This window comes from Convolutriloba macropyga, chromosome 4 (genome assembly GCF_964194025.1).
Source record: "Convolutriloba macropyga chromosome 4, txConMacr16.3, whole genome shotgun sequence".
NCBI classification, from domain to species: Eukaryota; Metazoa; Xenacoelomorpha; order Acoela; family Convolutidae; genus Convolutriloba; species Convolutriloba macropyga.
Window position 1 is genome coordinate 73,671,899 of NC_134471.1, and position 25,004 is coordinate 73,696,902.

Here is a 25,004-nt window from a genome sequence, read left to right on the forward strand (position 1 = left end):
AAATCTTTCAATCTCTCTGCTTCTATTGTTGCATCACAAACAGTCATTGACTTATTTCTCTTACACTTAACACAATTACCCTTTAACATTTTAGTACCTTTTGAAGTAATAAAACCGCTTATGTTATTAGTACCATAATAATGTCTACCTCCAACAAAATATGAAATAGTTTTAAATTTCTGTAAAAGACTCATTTCTATATATTAAAAAAATGGAAGTTAAAAAGTATAATCCTTTTGTTGATATTGAACCTAAGCCTACGGGTTCCACCCGCGAGCGAAACTCGAAGCCTAAATTAGGCCCAAGGCTAAGATTAAACTTGAAGCTGGAGGCTTATCTCTAGAGAATAAAAAGAAACTAGATATTATTTATGCTAGGGGTTTTGTTAAGACAAGTAAGAAATAGTTATCAAGAATTGCTTCGCAGATAAATATAATTATCTACGAAGTAGCTTTGCTAATCAGGAACTGCTTCGCACATGTTTCACCATAACTATGACTATCAGGAACTTTTTCGCAGATAACATTGACGAAAACTATATCTATGATATTATATCAACCAGCTTATTACCATCACTATTCACACTAATAACCTTTCTAGTTATTACTAATGCATGGCATATAACATCTGCAACTGCAGCACTAAATTTAAATTAAGTTGTGTTGGTTGTGGACCTGTATGATCACTATGATATCTAGTATCATATACATATATTCTATAACTACTTTTGATTAATCTATGCTTTATATATGGTTTTATATTATGTGGTAGCCCATTATAATCTTTATTAAAGCTAACAATCTCTTTAAAAGCCTCATTATAATTATTGGTACCAAAAATATTATTCATTCTATCCTTGGGATAAAACTCGCTACCAATCTTACAGTAACATTCAGTAACATTCATTACATAAAATGTACTTGCATCATGAGTTTGTTCATTAACATTATTATTTTCAAAACCAACTATTATATATTGTGGTCTGTCCTTACCATTTTCCATACCAAGATCAAACAGGAAGTTAGTAGCATTGGGCACCTTCTTATAAAATGTCTTTCTTTCATAATAGCTAAAGTCTACATTATTTTTTTTACTTAAACCCTTTTGCACAATGATTCTATTATCATTACTAGGATCAAAACTAGGCACACACCATGATATATCTCTAATTTTTATATTAACATCATTACCAACTGCACCAGGATTAGCATTAACTCTATATAGAGCTCTATCATTATTATTTCTTTTTAATAGTAGGACTATAGTTTAAATCCTAAACCATATATAATCTTTTCTAAATCATCTATGAAACTAAATAGATCACTCATCTCAATCATCATATACATATGACCTCGTTGTGCAGCAATATGGTCACTTTTAAGTTGACTATCTCTATTGCCCTGATTTCTAACAAAACCACTCTCATATTCATCAACAACACTAGTTAATAACTTATACATCAATAGATTAGGATGGCAATGATCTATATATTCAATAGTCCTACCACCACTATTTTCAAGCTTAATTGAACTAAACAATACCATCATACCATAATTAACTAATCTGATATTAGCATCATTAGCAAATACACCACCAGCATCATCTGATACAACAAACTCTATCGCTAGATATGAATCACGCAAATTTAAGTGATTCTCTTCTCTATTGAGTATGATATTAATACTGGTATTAACCGTATTCATTGTTGTCAGATTATTTGGTTTATATTTTATAATCTTACTTTTATGTATATCATTATTATAACCATAAGTTGTATCAAAATTAAAATCCATTTTTTTAAGTTAAAAAATGACTGATAGTTTAATCTTAAGGGAACTGCAAAATATACATGAAGCTTTAACTAAAACTAAAGAAGAGCATACACTTAACTTCAGAATGATAAAGCCAACAGAAAAGTCTAACTTTAGTGAACCTATACTTAAATCATCAAAATTAGGTTTAATTAGATTATCTGTTTATATTTTGGTGTTTAATGTGAATAGAAGGAACAATCAATTCATATATGATATCAAGGGTGAAACATGGTCAGATACCCGTATTGTAGCTATTATACCAGGAACACATGAATTATTCGAAATTGCAGAATTAATAAAAGAAGAAACTAATGTTAATATTATAATAGAATCTGATAAGAATACAATGAAAAGTTTAATGGAAATAAAACAAGGTGCAATTAACTTTGACATAGAAATTTCAAGAGCCCCATTACTAGGGGCTATTGTTTTATATTATTGTTCAAAAGTAGTTATATTCTATAACTACTTTTGATTAATCTATGCTTTATATATGGTTTTATATTATGTGGTAGCCCATTATAATCTTTATTAAAGCTAACAATCTCTTTAAAAGCCTCATTATAATTATTGGTACCAAAAATATTATTCATTCTATCCTTGGGATAAAACTCGCTACCAATCTTACAGTAACATTCAGTAACATTCATTACATAAAATGTACTTGCATCATGAGTTTGTTCATTAACATTATTATTTTCAAAACCAACTCTTATATATTGTGGTCTGTCCTTACCATTTTCCATACCAAGATCAAACAGGAAGTTAGTAGCATTGGGCACCTTCTTATAAAATGTCTTTCTTTCATAATAGCTAAAGTCTACATTATTTTTTTACTTAAACCCTTTTGCACAATGATTCTATTATCATTACTAGGATCAAAACTAGGCACACACCATGATATATCTCTAATTTTTATATTAACATCATTACCAACTGCACCAGGATTAGCATTAACTCTATATAGAGCTCTATCATTATTATTTCTTTTTAATAGTAGGACTATAGTTTAAATCCTAAACCATATATAATCTTTTCTAAATCATCTATGAAACTAAATAGATCACTCATCTCAATCATCATATACATATGACCTTGTTGTGCAGCAATATGGTCACTTTTAAGTTGACTATCTCTATTGCCCTGATTTCTAACAAAACCACTCTCATATTCATCAACAACACTAGTTAATAACTTATACATCAATAGATTAGGATGGCAATGATCTATATATTCAATAGTCCTACCACCACTATTTTCAAGCTTAATTGAACTAAACAATACCATCATACCATAATTAACTAATCTGATATTAGCATCATTAGCAAATACACCACCAGCATCATCTGAAACAACAAACTCTATCGCTAGATATGAATCACGCAAATTTAAGTGATTCTCTTCTCTATTGAGTATGATATTAATACTGGTATTAACCGTATTCATTGTTGTCAGATTATTTGGTTTATATTTTATAATCTTACTTTTATGTATATCATTATTATAACCATAAGTTGTATCAAAATTAAAATCCATTTTTTTAAGTTAAAAAATGACTGATAGTTTAATCTTAAGGGAACTGCAAAATATACATGAAGCTTTAACTAAAACTAAAGAAGAGCATACACTTAACTTCAGAATGATAAAGCCAACAGAAAAGTCTAACTTTAGTGAACCTATACTTAAATCATCAAAATTAGGTTTAATTAGATTATCTGTTTATATTTTGGTGTTTAATGTGAATAGAAGGAACAATCAATTCATATATGATATCAAGGGTGAAACATGGTCAGATACCCGTTTTGTAGCTATTATACCAGGAACACATGAATTATTCGAAATTGCAGAATTAATAAAAGAAGAAACTAATGTTAATATTATAATAGAATCTGATAAGAATACAATGAAAAGTTTAATGGAAATAAAACAAGGTGCAATTAACTTTGACATAGAAATTTCAATAGCCCCATTACTAGGCTTTAGAAAAATAGAATGTGAACAAGGTAAATAAACATCTCAGAAAAATGTTGATATTATGGGTTTTAGTACTATTAACTTTCATTGTAATGTGATATCTGGTGTTAAAGATAATGGGAACAACACAGACATACTATATACTTTTACTCTAACAGAACCACCAGGCTATCTAATAAATATTATACCAACTAATATTTTATATCAAAATATAACTAAAGATAGAATAGAATATATAGAGTTTCAAATTAAAGATGAGCATGGAAGACCTATAGACTTTAATGGTGATGTATTAAGTTTTACTTTACATCTGACGTAGTCAGCAACTTTGTTGTACTGGTGTAGATATAAACTTAAACTTAAACTAAACTACAAAACTCTCCGATTCCAATTAATTCTTAGTTTACCATTAATATTTTTTTTAGTTTTAGTTATGGCAATGACAATATAATTATAAGGCTCTTTCCATACCTTATTACATATATTAGCAAAATCATTATAACTAAATTCAACATTATTAAAGAAATCATGATATATCGATGCTAGGACTTTACCTCTTTGTTCAAATAAGATAAATAGATTACAATTCTTTCTAACACTCTGTCTATCCAGAGAGAACAGGTTTTGATTAAGATATATCATATTGCATTTATTATGTCTACCTCTACAAAAGTATTCATTAATAATTGGTTCTTTGGCTCTAACATCATCGAATAGCATTAGTTTTTTTAAGTCTTTGGGTAATTTATCAGGAGTTGGTATATCTTTTATATATTTAATAAATTCTATAATTGCTTTTTTTTGGTTTATTCTTTCTAATCCATTGTATTGACCACCAGTAGGTCCAATGATGTATAGCTTATCAAAATATATACTAGCTAGAATTAGTTTCCTTGATAAGAATGTCTTACCACATTCACTAGGACCAGATATCATACATCTAAAGTTATCTGGGAATGTGGCTTCAGTTATTATATCATCATCATTTAGCCATGATTGTAGATCATCATTTATGTTTATAGAAATAGTGTTAGTAAGACATTCTTTATTGTTGAGTTTACCCTTTTGATAGGACTTCCTCCATCCGGGAACCGGTTCCACCGATGTTTCACCATGTTTTTTATTCAATAGATCTGCAAAGCAGGTTCCCTGATATATAATAATATCATTATCAATAACATTATCATTATCATTAATATTATCATTATCATTATTAGTAAAGCTACTTCGTAGATCATTATCATTATCATTATCATTATCATTAACATCATCATTATCCTTAACATTAACATTATCATTATCATTAACATTAACATTATCATTAACATTATTAGCACAGCTACTTCGTAGATCATTAACATTATCATTATAAATAACATTATCAACGCCATTATCATTATCATTATCATTAACGTTATCATTATTATTATATTTATCTTTAACATTTTTAGCAAAGCTACTTCGTAGATCATTATCATTATCATTATCCTTATCATTATCATTAACATTATATTTATCATTAACCTTACAACCTAAACAAAAACACTCATTATATATTCCTGGATATTTACATTGATTAACTAGAATATTTAAAGCACTTTTAATTCTAAATCCTCTATCAATAAGATAGATCATGTATAAACAATAAGCTCCACAATAAGATTCATCATATTGTTGTATTCTCTCATTAGAGCCTAGATCAACATATTCTTCTAAAATTAATGGTGGGGTCTCAACACCAAAACTATCAAAGTAATACACAGGACCACCTTCTCTTCTTATAACTAAAACCCAATGTGTACCATCAGTTGGATGTAGATTCACAATAATGTTGAAGTTAGGTTTCCGGATCGGTGAAGCCGTTTCACGGATACTATCTGGAGTCTCATCTCTCATTACTATTTCAATTGGTGTTAGACTTATATCTTTACCTATAACTTTTATTCTGATATCACTCATAGCATTATTATCAATATTAAATTTATTATTGAATTCCTCAAAAGTTAGGATAAGCATTTTTATATAATAAATTTTATATATAAAAATGGATAAAGGCGGTATACTTTTTTCTTGTTATTATAATTGGAATTTGTTATATAATATATGATCCAATACCAAGTAAATATACAAGACTAGAAGTATGCTTTGGTGGATTTATGAAAAAGGATCTAGTTAGATTTGAATATGAAAAGTCACCATTACATACTATTGTTTATGGTGGAACTGGTACCGGGAAAACATGTTTTATTAGACAATACTTAAAATTATACTCAGTCCAAAACCAAGACCAAAACCAAGACCAAAACCAAGACCAAAACCAAGATCTGCGAAGCAGTTTTACTGATAAAGCTAAAAATATAGTTATAGTGTGTAAAGATGACAGAGACTGGATAGATCCTGAGTCTAATAAGTTTTATACTGGGTTTAATAAATGTGATATTAATATGATCACAAAAAATAATATACATAAATTTCAAAATTGTGTAATAGTACTTGATGATATGGGTGATAGGTTAAATAAGGATATAGCTTATTATTTTACTGAAGGAAGACATTATAATATTCAAATGATTGTAATGTGTCATAAACCAGCTCAAATAATTAATACAGCAAGAATGAGTTGTGATACTATTTATTTAACAACTTATAATGGACCTGATCTATTTAAAAACTTTAATGAGATATATAAATTTGATCATGACTTTAGTAAAATAACTAGTGAGTTAAATAGTAACCATTATAATCGTACAGATGGAATGTCAGATGAACTTCGTTATGGTATAAGTAAATATAATAAGAAGGAAAATACTTTTGTTATTATTAATAGTAATAGAACAATGATATATGATTCAAGAGTTGGTTTTCTTGATTTAAAAGCTCTGAGGTTAAAAGATGAATTAGAAAGAGAAGATATAAATAAACTTATAGCATATATGAAACCACTCATGATAAATGCAACAGATAGAAATGTTATTAATCATGATATCTATATATTCTATTTTAATAAACTTCTTAAATTAAATAATATTAAAATACAGAATGATGTTTTAACAAAAGAGATGATTATGAGAAAGGGTATTTAAAAAGTTTATCAACTATTGGCGGAATTATAAGCTCAGGTTTAATTATATTTAGTTATATTTATCCCGATATAATATCAAGAAATGCTGGGAGTGTAGCAAGGGGAGCAAGCACACTGTTGAGTAGAGTAAATACATTAGTTAACGTCGGATATGGAGAAGAGTTGGATAGTGATCTGCGAACAGACTCCGTCTGTGGTTATCCAACGGACGAAGTCCGTGGCAAGCCAAGTGGTTATACCAATGGTGAAACATGGGCAAGCCCAATCTGCGAAGCAGTTTCACTGATCTAGGAAGCAGCTTGGAAAACCACGAGCAAAGCTCGCTCACTAATCTACGAAAAACAATACAAGGAGAATATTTAAATCAGTGTAGCTGTGACTTCGTCAATGAAGAGATGGGAATTTTGAATAGAAAGGGAGGAAAGTATTTAACCAGACTATACAGAAATAATGAAGAATTTAGAGAAGAGATTATAAATTTTGTTAGAGATAAAAAGAATTAGACCTTAAATTAATCTTAGATAAGAGATGTAAAACTAATACATTCAATACGTTAGGAAATAAATATTTAGCAGAGTGTATCACATCTAAAGATAATACTTAAGATTTTATTGAAATCATGGTTAAATATTACCCCGCGAAACGATTAGGTAAATATTATAGTTTACCTAATCGTTTAAAATGTTTAGAGTGTAACTATAAATATGGAAACATTGCTGTTTTAAAATATCATTATGAATCATGTCATAAAGATAAAACTGATAAATATATGTGTGGTAATATTATACTAAGTGGTATTTGTGCTAAAAATTTTTCTCCATGGGGTTGTTCTTTAAAAAATGAATCTAGTTCTAGTTCTAGTTCTAGTTCCAGCTATAGTTCTGGTTCTAGTTCTGTTTCTGGTTTTAGTTCTATCTATGACTCTAACTCTAACTCAGACCCTAACCCTAACCCTAACCCTAACCCTAACCCTAACCCCAACCCTAACCCCAACCCTAACCTTATCTTAGCCAAGAAGTTTTAATTAGAAGTTGTAATAAATGTATTTATGTAAAACCACTAACTGATTTTGATGAGAGTAAGTATACATGAACAAGTTGTACTTCAGCTAAAGTTAATTGTCCATATTGTACTTCTGTTGTGAGATATGATGGAATACGGGCTCAGGTAAAGAAACAACATCCAGATGTAGAATAACCTAGAGGATTTAGTAGAAATCTGCAAACGGACGATATCCGTGGCAAGCCAAGCAGTTGGGGAACCAAGAACGAAGGTCCTTACACTGATTTGAGTGAGAAAACAATTAATCCTAGTTGACAATGCAAGACTGTAAGTCCTATAGTTATTAGCCAAACTGAGGAAAGTTGTTGGTGTAACAAGACCGAAGGTCCTTCGTGTAAATATTTTAATTTTGTATCAGTTTTTATTAATAATGGAATAAATATAGAAAAAGTAAAAAAGAATATAAATTTATTGAAGAGTATAGATAATTTGAAATAAAAGTATAAAAAAATAAAAAATATATCAAAAAAAGAGGGAATCACTCTTTAAGAGTGACAAAGAGCGATCTTTCTACTGGGGGATCACCCCGAATAAGAGTGAATCGCTCTTAAAGAGTGAAATGTAAATTTTGCTTTGATTTTTTTTTATTTTTTATTTTATTTTTTAATATTAATTGATTTTTTGATTGAATTTAGAGCTAATATATAGTAGTAGATAAAACAAGGGAATCAACAAACAGTAAAATTTGGTCCGATTCGACATGCGCGATTAGCGTTAGGAGAAAGGGACAAATTTTACTGGTGGTTGGTTTCCTTGTTTTATCTACTACTGAAGTACGTTTTCAAACTAATTGTCTTGCAATATTAAAATTTAATTGAGCTGTTAGCTTCAAAACATTCAGAATTCTTTGTTGTACCTTTAACTAAAGGATTTAGCATAAACAGTTTTAATCTTGTAATGCAAACTAAGGTAAGCAAATGATGTTACTTTACTGGTGAAAATTTTGCTCTGGAAAAACTTTTCTGGGAAATGTGGTTTTTAGCGGTGAAACTAATTTGCTTCATTGCAACTTTAAAACCTTAACTCAAAATTTAACTAACGAATTGATATTAAACGACGAAAATGTCCTGTGTTAAGATACTTTGAGACTGTAGTAACCAAGCCTCTCTCGGGGTCGACAACTTGACATTTGTTGCTATAGAGGACCCTTGCATATACTCCAGGTGTCAGATTTTGAATCATTGGGCGTCCAGTTGTTGCTTCATATTCGTCAACATGCCTATCGTCTACTTTAATGTCGTACTTGGCAGTCCATAGTCCAAAAAAGAAGGTCTTATTTATCATTTCGCCTTCTGCTAGAAAATTTCCGTCTGCTCCAACGCTCACTGTGTCCTCCGGAACTGAAACAAAGTGACTCTTAGTTGAATTGAATTATATACTCTCTGAACCGTTAAATTGAACCAGTAACTTCATTTTGATTGGTTGTCAGACAAGTTTTCCGATAACATGCAGTAAAATTTAAACACACTTTCTATTCTAATTTAGTTTCTGCCCATAGTTGAGAGGTCGACTTTATGAAAAGAATTCTAAAGTCGACCTGGGGGGGGGGGGGGGGGGGATTTCCTTACCTTAAATACGCGGTCGACCTCCTATTGACTGAGCTATATATCTCGCATCGATGTGATTGGTAATTCTTCATTATCCTCCAATTAGTTCTAGCATAAACTCAACATTAGAAAATTCCAAAACGCTAGGACCTCGCGAACAATTTCGACTCTATCAGGAAATAAGAAGTGATATCGAGGCTAATGACGTCTGTTGAGATCGTCCCAGACCAATTGATCGCTGATCAGACCAATCAATATAAAAATGACCACTGAGCAGAACATCGCAGAAAAAATTAACCGCTGATCAGGGCATCTCGGACCAAAATCACCCTTAATCAGACCATCACAGACTTAAAAGGCCACTTCCGATCATTTAAGGCCTTAATGACACGTGATCAAAAAACTTTCTTTCATTGATGAAAATAGTGACCGTAATAGAATAACTGGCAAATCTTGTTCCAAAGATGAAAGTATTTGAAGGGAAGAAGATGAAAAATTACACGTATTCAATTTCATTGATATCCAGGGTGAGGTTTACGTTAATAACCAATCAATTGAAAACGCACAGTGACCGTTTGATTAGTTCAAATTTGCATAAAGTCATAACTAACGAGCAATTACCATATCATTAGGGGAGCCATTTGTGATCAGGGGCGAACTGTGCTTATCGTTGTTTGAAAATAACAAGCTAGATTTTCTCAACTTTTCACTTTTGAAAAATTTAAATGAAAACCTTTAAATGATTTCTGATAGTTTGCACCATAAAGCAAAAAAACTTTAAGCAGAGCTTAAAGTTACTTTTGCTTCCAGAATTTTGCGAGAGATCATTTTCAAAGTCAAAGATAGCAAATTGAGAATGATGCAGCAACAATAAAAGTGAAGTTTTTTCAATACGCCAAGTTTTCACAAAAAAGTTTATTAATTAATTTGAACAAAATTTTCTTGCGACGAAGCTCGTGAACAGTTTGATATGACTAAATTGTAACTGAGTACTAAGAAATCTACATTTATAAAACCTTTAGGTGAAAAGGAGCATTTTTGGATAACTACCTAAAAACAAGCAAGCGCAAAAACGAACTGAATTTGAGCATCGTTGATTATTGTTTGGTTAGATCGAAGACTTATTTATAATGGATTACCTTCAATGGTCCACTTTATTAATACTAAGCTAGCTTGCTAACAAAAAAGTGAACCATCGAAGGTAACCCATTATAAATAAGTCTGGGATAATCCACTTGCTTTCTATAGTTTAAATTTTGTAGCGTTTTTTACTTCTTTTTTTATTCCTGTAGAAGGTTCTGATTTTAATTCCAATGAATTAATCCAAGGACCGGAGTTACTTCGATTGAAATTGTTGAGAATGTTTTTTGATGCCAATAGTATACGCATAACTTCTATAATGCATTTTATGATATAATGTATTTTTTGATGTCTATTCTACCATTTTGTGACGTTATTTGGACCAATTTCAAACTTTTTCAGACCTATATTTAACGATTTCGAGACCTATTTTTAACGTCTTTCCGACCAATTTTGACGTTTATCGGATCTATTTTTGAAGTTTTTCGAATCAATTATTGACGTTTTCCCAATAATTTCTGACGTTTTTTGGACTCATTTGATGGATTTTTTATGATCCAGTGAAAATCCGTCGATGGATTTTTTATGATCCAGTGAAATCCCATCGATGAATTTTCTATGATCCAGTGAAATCCCATCGATAAATTTTCTATGATCCAGTGAAATTCCATCGACAGATTTTCTATGATCCAGTGAAATCCTATCGATGAATTTTCTATGATCCAGTGAAAACCCATCGTTGGATTTTCTATGATTCAATGAAATCCCATCGATGAATTCTCTATGATCAAGTGAAAACCCATTGTTGGATTTTCAATGATTCAGTTAAATCTCATCGATGGATTTGCTATGATCCAGTGAAAACCCATCGTTGGATGTTCTATGACCCCATGAAATCTCATCGATGAATTTTCTATGATCCAGTGAAATTCCATCGACAGATTTTCTATGATCCAATGAAATCCTATCGATGAATTTTCTATGATCCAGTGAAAACCCATCGTTGGATTTTCTATGATTCAATGAAATCCCATCGATGAATTTTCTATGATCAAGTGAAAACCCATTGTTGGATTTTCAATAATTCAGTTAAATCTCATCGATGAATTTTCTATGATCCAGTGAAATCTCATCGATGAATTTGCTATGATCCAGTGAAAACCCATCGTTGGATGTTCTATGACCCCATGAAATCTCATCGATGAATTTGCTATGACCCAGTGAAATCCCATCGACGGATTTTCTATGACCCCATGAAATCCCATCGACGGATTTTTTTGACCCCATGAAATCCCATCGACGGTTTTTTTATGACCCAGTGAAATCCCAGTGATGGATTTTCTATGATCCAGTGAAAACCCATCGTTGGATTTTCTATGATTCAATGAAATCCCATCGATGAATTTTCTATGATCAAGTGAAAACCCATTGTTGGATTTTCAATTATTCAGTTAAATCTCATCGATGGATTTTCTATGATCCAGTGAAATCTCATCGATGAATTTGCTATGATCCAGTGAAAACCCATCGTTGGATGTTCTATGACCCCATGAAATCTCATCGATGAATTTGCTATGACCCAGTGAAATCCCATCGACGGATTTTCTATGACCCCATGAAATCTCATCGATGAATTTTCTATGACCCCATGAAATCCCATCGACGGATTTTTTATGACCCAGTGAAATCCCAGTGATGGATTTTCTATGATCCAGTAGAAATCAGAGCTTTCCAGTCGATGGATTTTTAATGAAATTTCTATTATCCATCGATCGGATTTACTGGGAGCTCAACCCGGGCTTTTTAACCAATTTGGGAACTGTTTTAATAGCTCAGCTCATCTGACAGCTTACAACAACGCCACCAAGAACATTTCTTTGCATTCTGTCCTCGATGTCAGAAAAAATTTGAAGAAATCTTTCTTGTTCAAAAGCGTTATGAGTTTTAGGCTCTTAGAGGCAATTTGCTGGGAATTCGTAACTTTAATATATAAAACAGTAGTTTATTCATCAATTATTTTCAAGTTTCCGTTGATTACCTTCTGATTCGTCGGAAATTGTGAGCTAGCGGGCCAATTATGCTGCTTCAAAATTTATGGAACAGTTTCATTAAACAAGATTCATTTAAATCACATTGTTTTTAAAACTGAAATTGGTTGCTACAACTTTTGGTTGATCGAAAACTACAATTACGGCAGTCAAAATATTGCTACTGAAGGTACATTAATTTAAGCAGTTGGAATGAATATAAATATCCGAAAAAAAAAAAACAAAATGGAGCAGCTCATGAATTCTGAAAAAATATCGATCAGGAAACAGACCAGTAGTTGTTTATGAAAAAAATGTCTATAAAAACTATTTTTGATCCAGACTTTGATTTATATAACTACCCAGAATCCGGACTTCGAATTTCGTTAAAATCAGGTTCCATAGCCTTCCGCAAAAATGTATTTTTTGCACATGACACCAGCAAATTCACCGACAATGAGAAAAGATATAACTAACCTGTGCATTGTCGTACAGTGATATTTTCTGTCCAGTTTCCACTTTCAGAAAAAATCTCAACCTCAGAGAACTTTATCTCGTAGGGTTTCCCAACTTCCAAATTGTCAAAACCAACAGAAACACTCCCTTCGGAATTATCAAATGTCTTTGTAACGATGACATCGGATCGGCACGAAATTTTCTCTCTAAGATCCTCGCAAGAAATTTTTCCGATTGATCTTATGGAAGTGTTCAATTCATTCCTTAACTTGATCATAAAATACGTTTTACCAGTTTCAGGAACATCGCCCAGAATTCTGCCCGCCTCCAAAATGTCGGCAACAGAAGCTAAGCACAGCAAATTAAAAACAAATTTTTTGAATGTCATTTTAACTTTTAACCTTTTTATCTTTTGAATACCTTTTTAACCGTTTGACTTTCGTTTCGAGGATCGTTACGAAAGAAATTCAAATATTTTTGGCATCTAACTTTTAAAAGCTGATTAAATTACATGTAAACTTACGGCTAATAATTTAGCTGTACGGGTAATCAACTTATTGATTTTTAAGAGCAAAATTACATATGCTTTTGTTTATAATATATTTTTCATTGATTAAAAGCGCTCTAAAGCGCATATAAAAATAGCAAAACTCTCAAAATTCGTTCAGCTACAGTTCATTTAATAACTATTGTCACAATTACTTATTAAAAAGAATTGTTTAAAACCACTAGTTCAATAAGCTGTCACTACAAGAACTTTGAAAGTCCTCTAAAAATTAAAAAAAACTACTGAGTTTATAAAAACTAATTTAGAGCAATAGCAGTGAAATAAAACGTTAAATAAAAATCTTAAAGAAGGAAACATAAATATCTTGATATGATACTGAATAAAATTTTTAATAAGAGAACACCAACGAATTTTTGTTAAGAGATCTGTAGTTCTATTTTTTGTGTTGACTTGCTAAACGTTCCTGTCGTCAGAGTCAAGCCTAACACTTTAACATTATAATAAAAGCCTTAACTTCTGTCACAGTTTACTTTCACATTCAATAATTTCAATCATTTCACTTCATTCGAGGGTATTGATAAACCCAAAATTCATTTCTGCTACAAAAACAATTGAAAACTTCTCTACAATTTTATCAAGAGAATTTTTTATGTTCCAGTCCTCCAAATTTTTCTGGGGCTAGGAATTTTATGGCAGCCTGGTTTTTCTTTAATGTCAAATCAAAATTGACAGATTCATATCTCTTCCTGGTAGATACAACAGAATCCAATGGAATCCTGTTAGAGGCATGTAGAAAATGTTTATCTATCGTGGAAGATGACTTTTCATTTTTTTGTTTACACGAGCAAAAACTAGGCATATAGTTCGAAATATTTATTTTATATCCACTTGTCCGATCGCTTGAGTTTGCTTCAGCTTCAAAATTTCAGTCTACCCGAGTTTAGCTGCGCCACCCGAGACCGTTTCCCAGACTTTGCCCTCCGATCAGGCTGTTGTGCGACCCAGAATTTAGAACGACTTTCGTGCCACCCTAAATTTTGTGCGACATTTTTTTCCTTGAAGAAACCCATTTTCAAAAATGTTCAACCGCTGAATTCGTTCGAAAACAAAATGAAAACATTTTATCCTAGATAAGCTAGCTTAAGCTAGGGCATCAGTCCTTACTTCATATTTTCCTCACAATAATTTGGGAACTCTGATTCTGAAAAGCTACTGGTAAAAAAAGTTCTGAAGATGGGTACATATTTTTAGAAATTTTGCTGTATTTGTTTAGAAATTGCTTCCAAAAAACTTATGGCATCAAAACTATTTTACCGGTCGCAAAAAGAAAGTAAACATTTTAAACGATTTTTTATACTTCAAATAATGCTTTTATAAGAAGTTTTTTTGCCTCTGCCTCTGTTAGAGCGAGAACTCTATTAGAATTCTCTAAAACTATTTTGAAGATCATTTAGGTTTTAGGGCGCCCGGGAAAATGTTCTCAATTTTGTTAATATCTCATGGACAGTTGTATTGGGGCTTGAAGAGACTAACAAAAGTAAAATTTCTCCACATCAATGAACAAACCACAACTTAACACGATACAAGTAAGTTTGGGGGCATTCAACGAGCCAAAAGTTAACACGTTATAAAAAAAATGGAGGTGTTTTTGGGAAAAAACGATTTTTTTCTATTTTCGAATTTTGACTGAAGAGGTTTTGTCAAATTCCACAGCTTAAAATTTGGAAAGTTTTCAATATAGACAGAACATATTTTGAACAATACGACAGACCAGAATTGTTGAACAATACGAGATGTTTTCACTGATAAAAATAAAAATATGAAGTACAGTTTTAGGAAAACCTGTCTTTGAGGAAAAATTTTTGTCACCAGTGCAGTTTTCATTGATTTTGAGTTTTCTGTAAATCGGCTTTACTTGAATAGAAATTGAGTTCGTAGCATTTTGTGGGGTGGCAGGTTTTACTAACGGAAAGCGAAGATGAAGATTTCAACCTCCATTAAATTTGCCAAAAAATGGTGACTGCAACTGTCCTCAGGCCTAACTAATTTGATTATAACTTACGAACACTTGCAACAATCAAGTTCCTAGGATCGAGTTCAATACTCTCCAGATAACGCGCATTTTTTAGCAAAATTATCATACGTATTTTGGAGCATTTCTCGGTATTCGGGTATTTATGGCATCCCTATGTAAAACAGAGCAATTAATAATGTTTCCGTTTATATTTTATTCACAAAAAACAAAACACAAATATTTGACAGGTGCAAACTAAAAGGTTTCTCGAAATCTGTCAATTTAAAAGTATAAAATTGCCATTTAAGCGTTTTTATTAAGTATAGTTTTTTTAAAAAAATAGGCAAATCAAAAGTTGCGGAAAGTTAACGGCAGTTGAAAAATATTACATTTTAAAAACTGGGTTTGTAAAAACAAGTTAATGTAGACTGAATAAAAACTTTTTTTTAGTTCAAAAACAAAAGTTTCTTTTTTTGAATTTTCAAATTCCAGTTTATCACCAAAAAAAATGTAAACAAAAAGTTATGTAGAATTTATTTGTGAAAAATAAAAATAGTGTTTTGGATGTTTTGAAAAAATGATTTGAAATTGAAAAAAAAAAACAATTTTTTACGGCCCAATTTGATGACAAAAGCAAGCCAAAAACTCTTCACTGTATCTTCTTACACTGTATCTTCTTTAACAAAAACTATCAAATGTAAATAGGTTTGTCGTCATAGGTATTCACGGTTTCCTTTTACAAATTGCAGCGGTTAACATGGTTATCACTTACAATTGATACTTTAACAAAACCAAACGATAGATCGATAGGTTGAAACTAATTTTTTTCATCAAATTGTCAATTGGGAGGTCAAATTTGCAGTTGAAGCACTTCTAACTAACTAAAGACTAAGATTGAAGAGAAAAACAAGAAAAAAATATAGCAGGACAAGTCCTGAAATAAAAACCAAAGAATTGATTGAAGTCCTTAAAAGTACTCTAACTGACCAGCAAATAAATTGAACAATAATGCCAGCCAAATCACAAACAAAATCATCATCTCTAAAAGTTGAGAAACTAAAAGAATTAAACAAACTAAACAGAAATATAATCGTTGCTAAAACTCTTGGAGTTTTTTAACCGAAGTCAAAATTTGAATTTATCTGCTTCAAAAATATGTTCAAATCCCTTTTTTGACTCATAAATTGGTCCAGTATTTTATTTGCAAAAACTGAAAAAAGTCATTGGCCCTTGAAGATAGATTAATTTGAATTGGACAAAATCGGCTCTGCTGTTAACAGTTTGCTGTATACATAAATGACAGAAGAAAATCAAAAAAATTGAAATCAATTACAAATTTTAAAGACATGTTGCTCCAAATTTCGATATTAATATCTTCAGAGCCATCCAGTTACCCAAGTCCAAGCCTCTGTAAAATTCATTGTCTCATAAATATCGATAGACAATAATTTTTAGATATAAATAGAGAAAAAATTGAGATTAGTTCTATTAAAATGTTGAAAACCATTCCATTGTCCCTAGCAACTTTGTAATGACATACTGTCAAACCCTGGAGGAGGTTACCTGGCTATTGAGGCTACAAACCTTGAATACAAGGAATACACAAATGCTGTCAGAAAACTTGAAAAAATTGTAGATTTCATTCAAAAAATTTTAAAACATTTCCATTGACCCTAGAAACCATGCATTAACTTTTTATCTGACCATGGAACAGGTTTTTTGGCCCTTGAGACTGGATGAAATTAAAAAACATGGCAAAAATTTTCAAAATACTTGAAAAAAAGATTGCAAATTTAGTATCATTTTGCGTGTTTGTGTTTGTAGTACCAAAACATATAGCTCACTAAAGGGTCATTACAAGTAATTTTTTCTCGTAATTTTGTTCGTCAACATTTAGAATTTTCAACCTCAGAGTAATCAAACAAAAGCTCAAAAAATCACAAAAAAATCATGAAAAATTGCACCATTTTGAGCCCAAAAACTCCTAAAAATGAACTTTTACCCTTAAATTAAGCCATACCAGCAGATGCACCACTCTAAGCACTTGAAGGAGGACTCCTAAGCCCCACTTTGGCCTCTAATGAAATTTAATTACCGCTGGGCTTTGTCTGTTTATACCGTTTTGAAAAATCTTAAAAAAAAACACAGCGCAACAATAATCCAAATTCTTTGGATTGTAAAAATGGGGTATGCTAATGGCAGGTTATTTGATTTTTAAATACGGGTTTAAAAAGGGAATAAACATTTATAAATCAAGATTTAATTAATATGTGGAACAGCTAAACAAGGCATGCCAATTTAAGAGAAACTTTGAGGTGATCCAGAAAATCGTTTCAAATACCAAATATCCGAAAGTTTTTAAGCCAAAACGTAAGCAGTAAACTAATGATCTCAAATTGAAAAAAAACATTAATTGATCTTCTCCTAACTACGAGATCTTCTTTTATCATTATTTATAAAAGCGTTCAGTCAAACCTAGGTTGAAAAGTTATTCAAAAGAAAGAATTTCTGCAATTTGTATTAGACAAAAATGTCTCTGCTGTTAACACTTTGCTGTATACATAATTGACAGAGGAGACCAATTCTGTTGAAGAGAGTACAAAATCTTTGACCAATTCAGTATCAGTTGGAGACTTTATTTAGTACATCACAATTACGCAACGCAAAAAAGATGGTTCAGTGACTTCCTATTGCATACCGAAATGAAAATAGAGAACGCAAAAGTTTGAGTGAAAATAGCTGGCAGTCGATTGTGTAGTCGGTTGTGGAACGGTGTGCCTTTGCAGAAAATACAAGTTTGACAATTCATGATTCATATTAGGGCTTGGACAGACTAATAAAAGTAGAGTTTTTTGATCTCAATGAACAAACCACTTGTTAACAAGTTACATAAACATTTGGGATTTTTGTTGGCAGCAAAGGATTGCTAATTTGTGATTTTGACTGAATTGTTTTTGTCAAATACCACAACTTATATTATAGATAGTTTTCAAACTAGACGGAATATTGACGACAATTTTTGAAGAATACGAGATTTTTCAATTGACGAAAACAAAAAAATGAAGTACACTTTTAGAAAAGCTGCCAGTCTTTAAAGAGAACTTTTAGCATCAGGCCAGTTGCCATTACTTTTAAGTTTTCTATGAATGAGCTGTAAATGGACAGAAATTAATTGCTTGATGTTTTAGAGGGGTAACAGGGTTACTAACGATCCGCGGAGATACAAATTTGAAACGCTCTTAATTGTGCTCAAAAAATTTAAAAAATCATTAAAAATCTGCGCAATTTGATTGTGAAACGCGAAGACTTGCTAAAATCAAAATGCCAGGATCAAGTTGAATACTCTCCGTATCACACAGATTTTTCGTTGTGAAAAACTGTAAAATGTATACAGGCGCTTTCCTCATAGGCTTCCCTGTGTAAATTAGAGCAACTAATATTGTTTCCATTTACTTTAGATTCACTAAAAACCGACACAATGTGCTGCCAGGTGAGATCTAAATCTTACCCAAAATCTGTCAGTTTGAAGTCCAAAGTTGCAGTTTAATCGTTTTTCACTACTATTTTTTTTGAAAAAATAGGAAAATCTAAAAAGACGGAATAATAATGGCAGTTTAATCATTGCAGACTTTTAAAAAATATGACCTGCAAAAATAAAGCAGTGTATATTATGCAAAAATTTGATTAGACTTTTCTGATTCCTCAAAATTTAAAAATTTAATGTACCAGACAGAGTAAAAAAAAACTTTTTATCAGTAGAAAAAATTAAACGTTTTCTCTATTGCTTGCATTGTCAAGAATCTGCTCCCCCGCTAGAATTTTTTTCACTCAAAAGTTATGAATTAGTTAGGTAACTAATCAAGAAAAGCCTGGTTACCTTAGCATTTGACAAAGGCACAAGATTTTGCGTAATAAATATGCAAATGAAAAAATCGAAATTTTAAAATTCCTCACAATTTTAAGATTTAGTTGTTTCAAAGGCCAAATTGGAATGAAGACGGCACACCATTTGAACACTGTTTTGCTATGCCGGCAAGTAACTATCAGATTTTGAAAAATTGAAGAAAAAAATTTTTTAAGGAAATTGAATGGGGCAGTTTCCCATTGAGACCTCCATCAAACAAGCACGTGACTGGGGAGAGAATTTTTGCTTTAAAGTGAAGCACTAGAGATCTTTTGATTAAGCTCTATTCAACAGAGAATCCTTTCAAACTAGCAAGATCTACCTTGAAACTCCTGAAGCTATCTTTGACAAAAGGAATTATCAAGGTTATGATGGCAATGAGTAATGATTAAAAAGAAGGTCCAGCAACTGAGGCTTTTCTTGCAATTTGTCTTGCAAACAGCAGGACAAAAGTTACTTCATGACCTTATAAAGTCCACAGATGGTGACTGAGTGAAAGTCCCTGCGTCGGCATGGAAACATTTTCCAGGCTGCAAGCTTAAAGTAATTTATTCTAAAACGGGATTTGATTTCGAGAAATGTGATAACTGATTTCACACAGTGGCAAAACATCATCTATTAAATATATCTTTAAACCGAAAAGCATGGAATTGTATTGATCCAATTGCCAAAAATTTGATAAACTTTAAAAGGAGGCTCAAAATACTGAAAACATTTTAACATATAATAATTGTGAAAAATATGAGATCTCAATTCCTTCTAGTTTCCGAGTTATCGCAATTTTTCAAAATTTTTGAATTTTTGCCGCTTAAATTGCTTCCAAAAAAATTGGAAAAATTTTTAAACCGAAAAATTTTGGAGGCCTATTTTATGCCTCCAGTAGGTTTAACGAGCTTTAATTAGGCTGCTGTTAATTTTTGACGAATGTAACAAAAAAATTTTTCGTTTTTTTAAGTCCATTTCTTCATTTTTCTGTGTTTTTGTTATCACAGAAACTTCTTTGTTGAAATAGTCCTGCTGCCTAATTTACTGAGTCTCTAAGGGCAGGGCGTGTGGGTTTAAATACCCCGTTGCCTGTCCACTTTGATCATGTTTTTACGAGTCAATATTTACGTTTAATTTTGTACTTGCTGTTACTTATTTGATACTTGATCAAAGAAATAAATTCTTTCTTTCTTTCTTTCTTTCTTTCTTTCTTTCTTTCTTTATAAGTTGACAACACCAATTTTACTGTTTCTGGTGGGCCTGAGGAATGCCTTCTAAACCGACTCTCTGAAAATTAGAGTTCTCCATAGAGAAAAATGAGTTAACTTCCAATACTTTATTTTGCATATCTATTCTAATGCGTGTTGCAATAATTTTATTAATTGCTGGTGAATTGAGTGCGATGAAAATTTTCATAGCTGTTTTCCAATGCAGCACAAAAAACATCATTGGGGTTTCTGTTCACCAATTTTTGCTCTTGTGATTAAAAATCAAATTTTAGAGGCCTGTACATCATGAAAACTTATTGTCATTACTGAAAACTTTCTTAACAACCAAATTGAGCAGTGAAAGAAAAAGAGGATTCTAAAAATTTTCATATGATAAAGATATTTTTTTCGAAAACCGGCAAAAAGAATTTAAACATTCTAAAGACTTTGTGAGTTTTATTGATATTTTTTTCATTTTCTTTGCACGAAAATTGAAAATTTGTCTACATTCTCTGATGTCGCTTTTCAAAACCACTAAAAGATTTCATTTTCTTTATATATCTATCAACGAGAAAACCATAGTAACAACAAATTATCGCCACCAGAGTTGATTATGCTTTTCACTTGACCTAAAAATTTAAGATAGCTAGCGCAAAAAACGCAAGACGAGCACAAAAATGAGGAATCCACAATTGAAATAAATATTGTTTCTGTATGCTGCATGAATCTTTTGCTATTTTCAAGAAATGTTTTCTTCACGGGGTCCGTCAAATTTCTAAATCTGTTATCAATTTTTTTTCATTAAAAGGGACACAATTGTTTCGAATTATCTTTAAGATATTGCTAAATCGAATAGAGAGGTTTGGTAAAAATTAACTTGCGATAAAAACAAGGGCTGATATGACCAAGCCAAGAGCCACACGACACAATAGTTCACAAAAAACTAAGAGGCACACCTCCCTTGTAATATCATGTTTTTTATTACCTTCATCAATCTGGGGCAGAATTAAGAACTTAAAAACTTCAGAACAGTCCGGTTCTTGAATGAAGATTTTGGCAGTAAAAACTTGAAAGTTAAACAATTTTGAAAAGCACATCCAAGTAATAAAGAAGCATCCGTGCAAGCATATTAAAGTAGTAGCAGAAGTATTTTTTTGGCTTCAGTTTTGTGGAACTAGGGATAACAACTCTTCATTAGTTGACCTTGTGCAACGGATTGCAGTTGTTGCAGTCCAGTAAATGGCCAAGTACAAGAGTTGGCTTGAAAAATGCCTAGAGAAGTAACTCCAGTATTATTCAGTCAATTGCTTTTGTTTAAAACATATATAGTCAATTTTTTTTTATTTTACAAATAATATTAAACATTTGGCTGGAACGTCTCCAGAAATTTTCACCTGTCATTTTATTTTCGTTTAATTTCTATTTATTAGCTGGTATTCTCTGGTGTGACTTGAGTGAAGTGTGACTTGAGCTAAAACACATCTACGAATATGCACTAGACTGAAAAAACTGAAAACAATTATGGCGTTCTTTGTTAAAGTAATTTGAATTGAAGTGTTTTGTCAGCATCGGCTTTGATTCGAGTGTTCTATCAACATCGGTTGAAGAGGTTACCACAGTAAGAAATTGAACAAAAAAGATCTCGTCCACAAGAAAAGCGGTCATGTAGTCAGAAAGCTGATCCGAAATAAGTTGTACGAAATCTGAAAATTTGGCGTTTTCTTTTCCATCCTTCTATTCTTGAAAACGTTAACGGCTCTAAAAAAAACGTGCCGCAATGAACAAAAAATGGCGGGGATGGCCCCACTAGACTCAATGCAGGGGAATGGAGACGTTTTTTGACATTATAAAGATTCTCCTCAATCGATCTTTGCTAAACTTGCAATCAGCAATGCCACCGGTGAAATTAGTTTCTTCTTTTTTTGTAACACTTGTTGTCTGATTGCAGTTTGTTTTTGTATGGGAGTTCAATCAATTGGCATTGGAAATGTCTTACGAAGAAACATATGTAGGAGTATAGTGAATTGGGTGAAATGAGATATCCAGTTAGTTGGTCCAGATGTGCCTTAGACAAAAGAGTGGCGCCGAACACGCTATCCATGCGTTCCAGCAACGCGTTTGCGAAGTCGTACTGCGGTTCTTCTGATTGATGCCAGAAACGTGGTTAATTGCTTGAATAGAGATCTGGCTCTAAATATGTCAGAAAATTATGTCATTAAATATTACTGCGGCCAGAAATTATCATAAGAACCTCATCAAACTTTTTCATTGACAAAGAAATGTAATTAAGTCTAAAGAAAGAACAGCACAAGATGATCCGATAGCCATTGCAATGTACGCAGTGGCTATACTTTCTCTCATCAACCTGTTTGAAGATAAAAATTTTACTCAAAAATGGCAGGCAGATTACGTTACTGTGGCCTGTATTCCTGAAAAACTACGAATCGAGCTAGATAAATTCAAGGAAAATGGTGTTGCATTTAGTTAGAATGTAATCAAATGTCACCTCACTACTAAATCGGATTTTGTTCAGAAGGCAAACAACTTTTTTCGGAATTAGTTCTTGATCATTTTGAGGGTCACCAGTTATGGATTCAGTTAATGGCTCTGATAAAAACCGCAACAATTTTATGGAAAAAACTCACTAAACTACTCTAACCTGCTCAAGGAATTCTTTTGATGAGTACCGATCCCCTCAGAATGTGTACCATTCTTTTAATAAGGGAGTGCAACCTAAATTGTTTTTTATAGCCCGGTCAACTCCAAATGCGGACAGCAGAGTTTTATGATTGCAGAATTTCACCAATAAAAGTTCCTTCAGATGTTCAGAAGAAAAATGCAGGAACAGGCTCGAGCGAAAAATTGATTCGGTGAAACAAGCTTTGGCAATGAAGATTTGGCAATGGAAAATGGAGCATCAGTCATGTTCATAGAAAAGATATCATTTCGATTTAGCCAAGGGAGAGTTTAGAGGTTGAATTGCATCTACATATAAAAAAAATCCCGTAAAATTGCCTTCACCATTCGAATATGAAGAAATTTCTATTGTAGCTCAAGCTCTTTATTGTCCAATATTTTGCTATACGCGAATCAGCCACAATGACATCCGTGCCTTGTTTGCCAACCTGATTAATGAGGTCTGCGATATGTCGAATGAGAGCGCTGTCTTCAAATTTTGCAAGCTGAAAATTTGCAAATAGAAGTACCTCTACTGATGACGATGCTCGACTAGTTATTAAGTCTAATGCATTCATAGAATCACGTTTCAGCAGAAAAATTTTTGATGTGAAAGTGTTTAAGTAACCCAAGAAGCATACCGGATTCCTACAAATCTATCAAGAATTACAAGCAAGGGATAAGTGGAGAAAGCCACCATCTGTCCCTTAGTCTAATCATGTAGAGCAGAACCCGGTCCTTCAACATCGAAACCCATACTGAGATTGGCTTCCACGATTAGCGATAATAATGAATATCCATATTCGGACGTGATCACGTACATTAGGACAAAAATAGATTTTGCGCTCTACCTCCGTTGCGCGCGTTCCATGCGCTGACGACCAGCAATAGAAATGTCAATATGAACCATTGTAGAGAAAGGGAGTCTGCTTTTTTCCGATTCGTTCAATTTCACTGTTTATTATATTTTGATTGCTTTTTATCATATCTATTCTGATTGTAGATCTGATGCTTGACACGTTCTCTATCTTTGGCTTCAAATGCTTTTCTTTTTGACAACTGTCAGGGTATTTAAATATACATAGGAGTTCACTTGCTGCCCCCGAGTTTACCGACTACAATTTTTTGGGGAGAGGCTTTCTTCCAATTGACCTTTTATTCATTGAAAGATTCACGTCAATTAAATGAGTATTGCTTTTGATTTCTTCAAAGCATTGTGAAAACTTTTTAAATATTATGGACAAATTCGGATTTTATTGACTGTATTGATTAATAAACTTGAAAAAAATCTTTCCAACAGCGTTTTAACAGCAAGATCCTGGTCCTGTGTGCTCTTGGAAAATTGTTTGGCGTCTAAAATAAAATTATCTATCTAATTTTTACTAAGTCTCATCTACAATCGTATTAGTTAACCACATCTTTAAAAGGGCAAAACTTTGGATAACATTTGTTTCGTATTTTACATTTTTTAAGATATCATGTGGGATGCCCATTTCGCTTTAAATTTGTCTTTATATTAAGTTTTTGAAGTTCTTCGTTTTTTTGAAGATTCCTTATAAATTGCTCTCAAACGAATTTTGTAGCAATTGTATTAGTACTGTCGGTCTCTTTTCGCAGTTTCTGCTCAACCAATTTTTTGTCCGACGTTTATGGATTTTTTTCCTCAA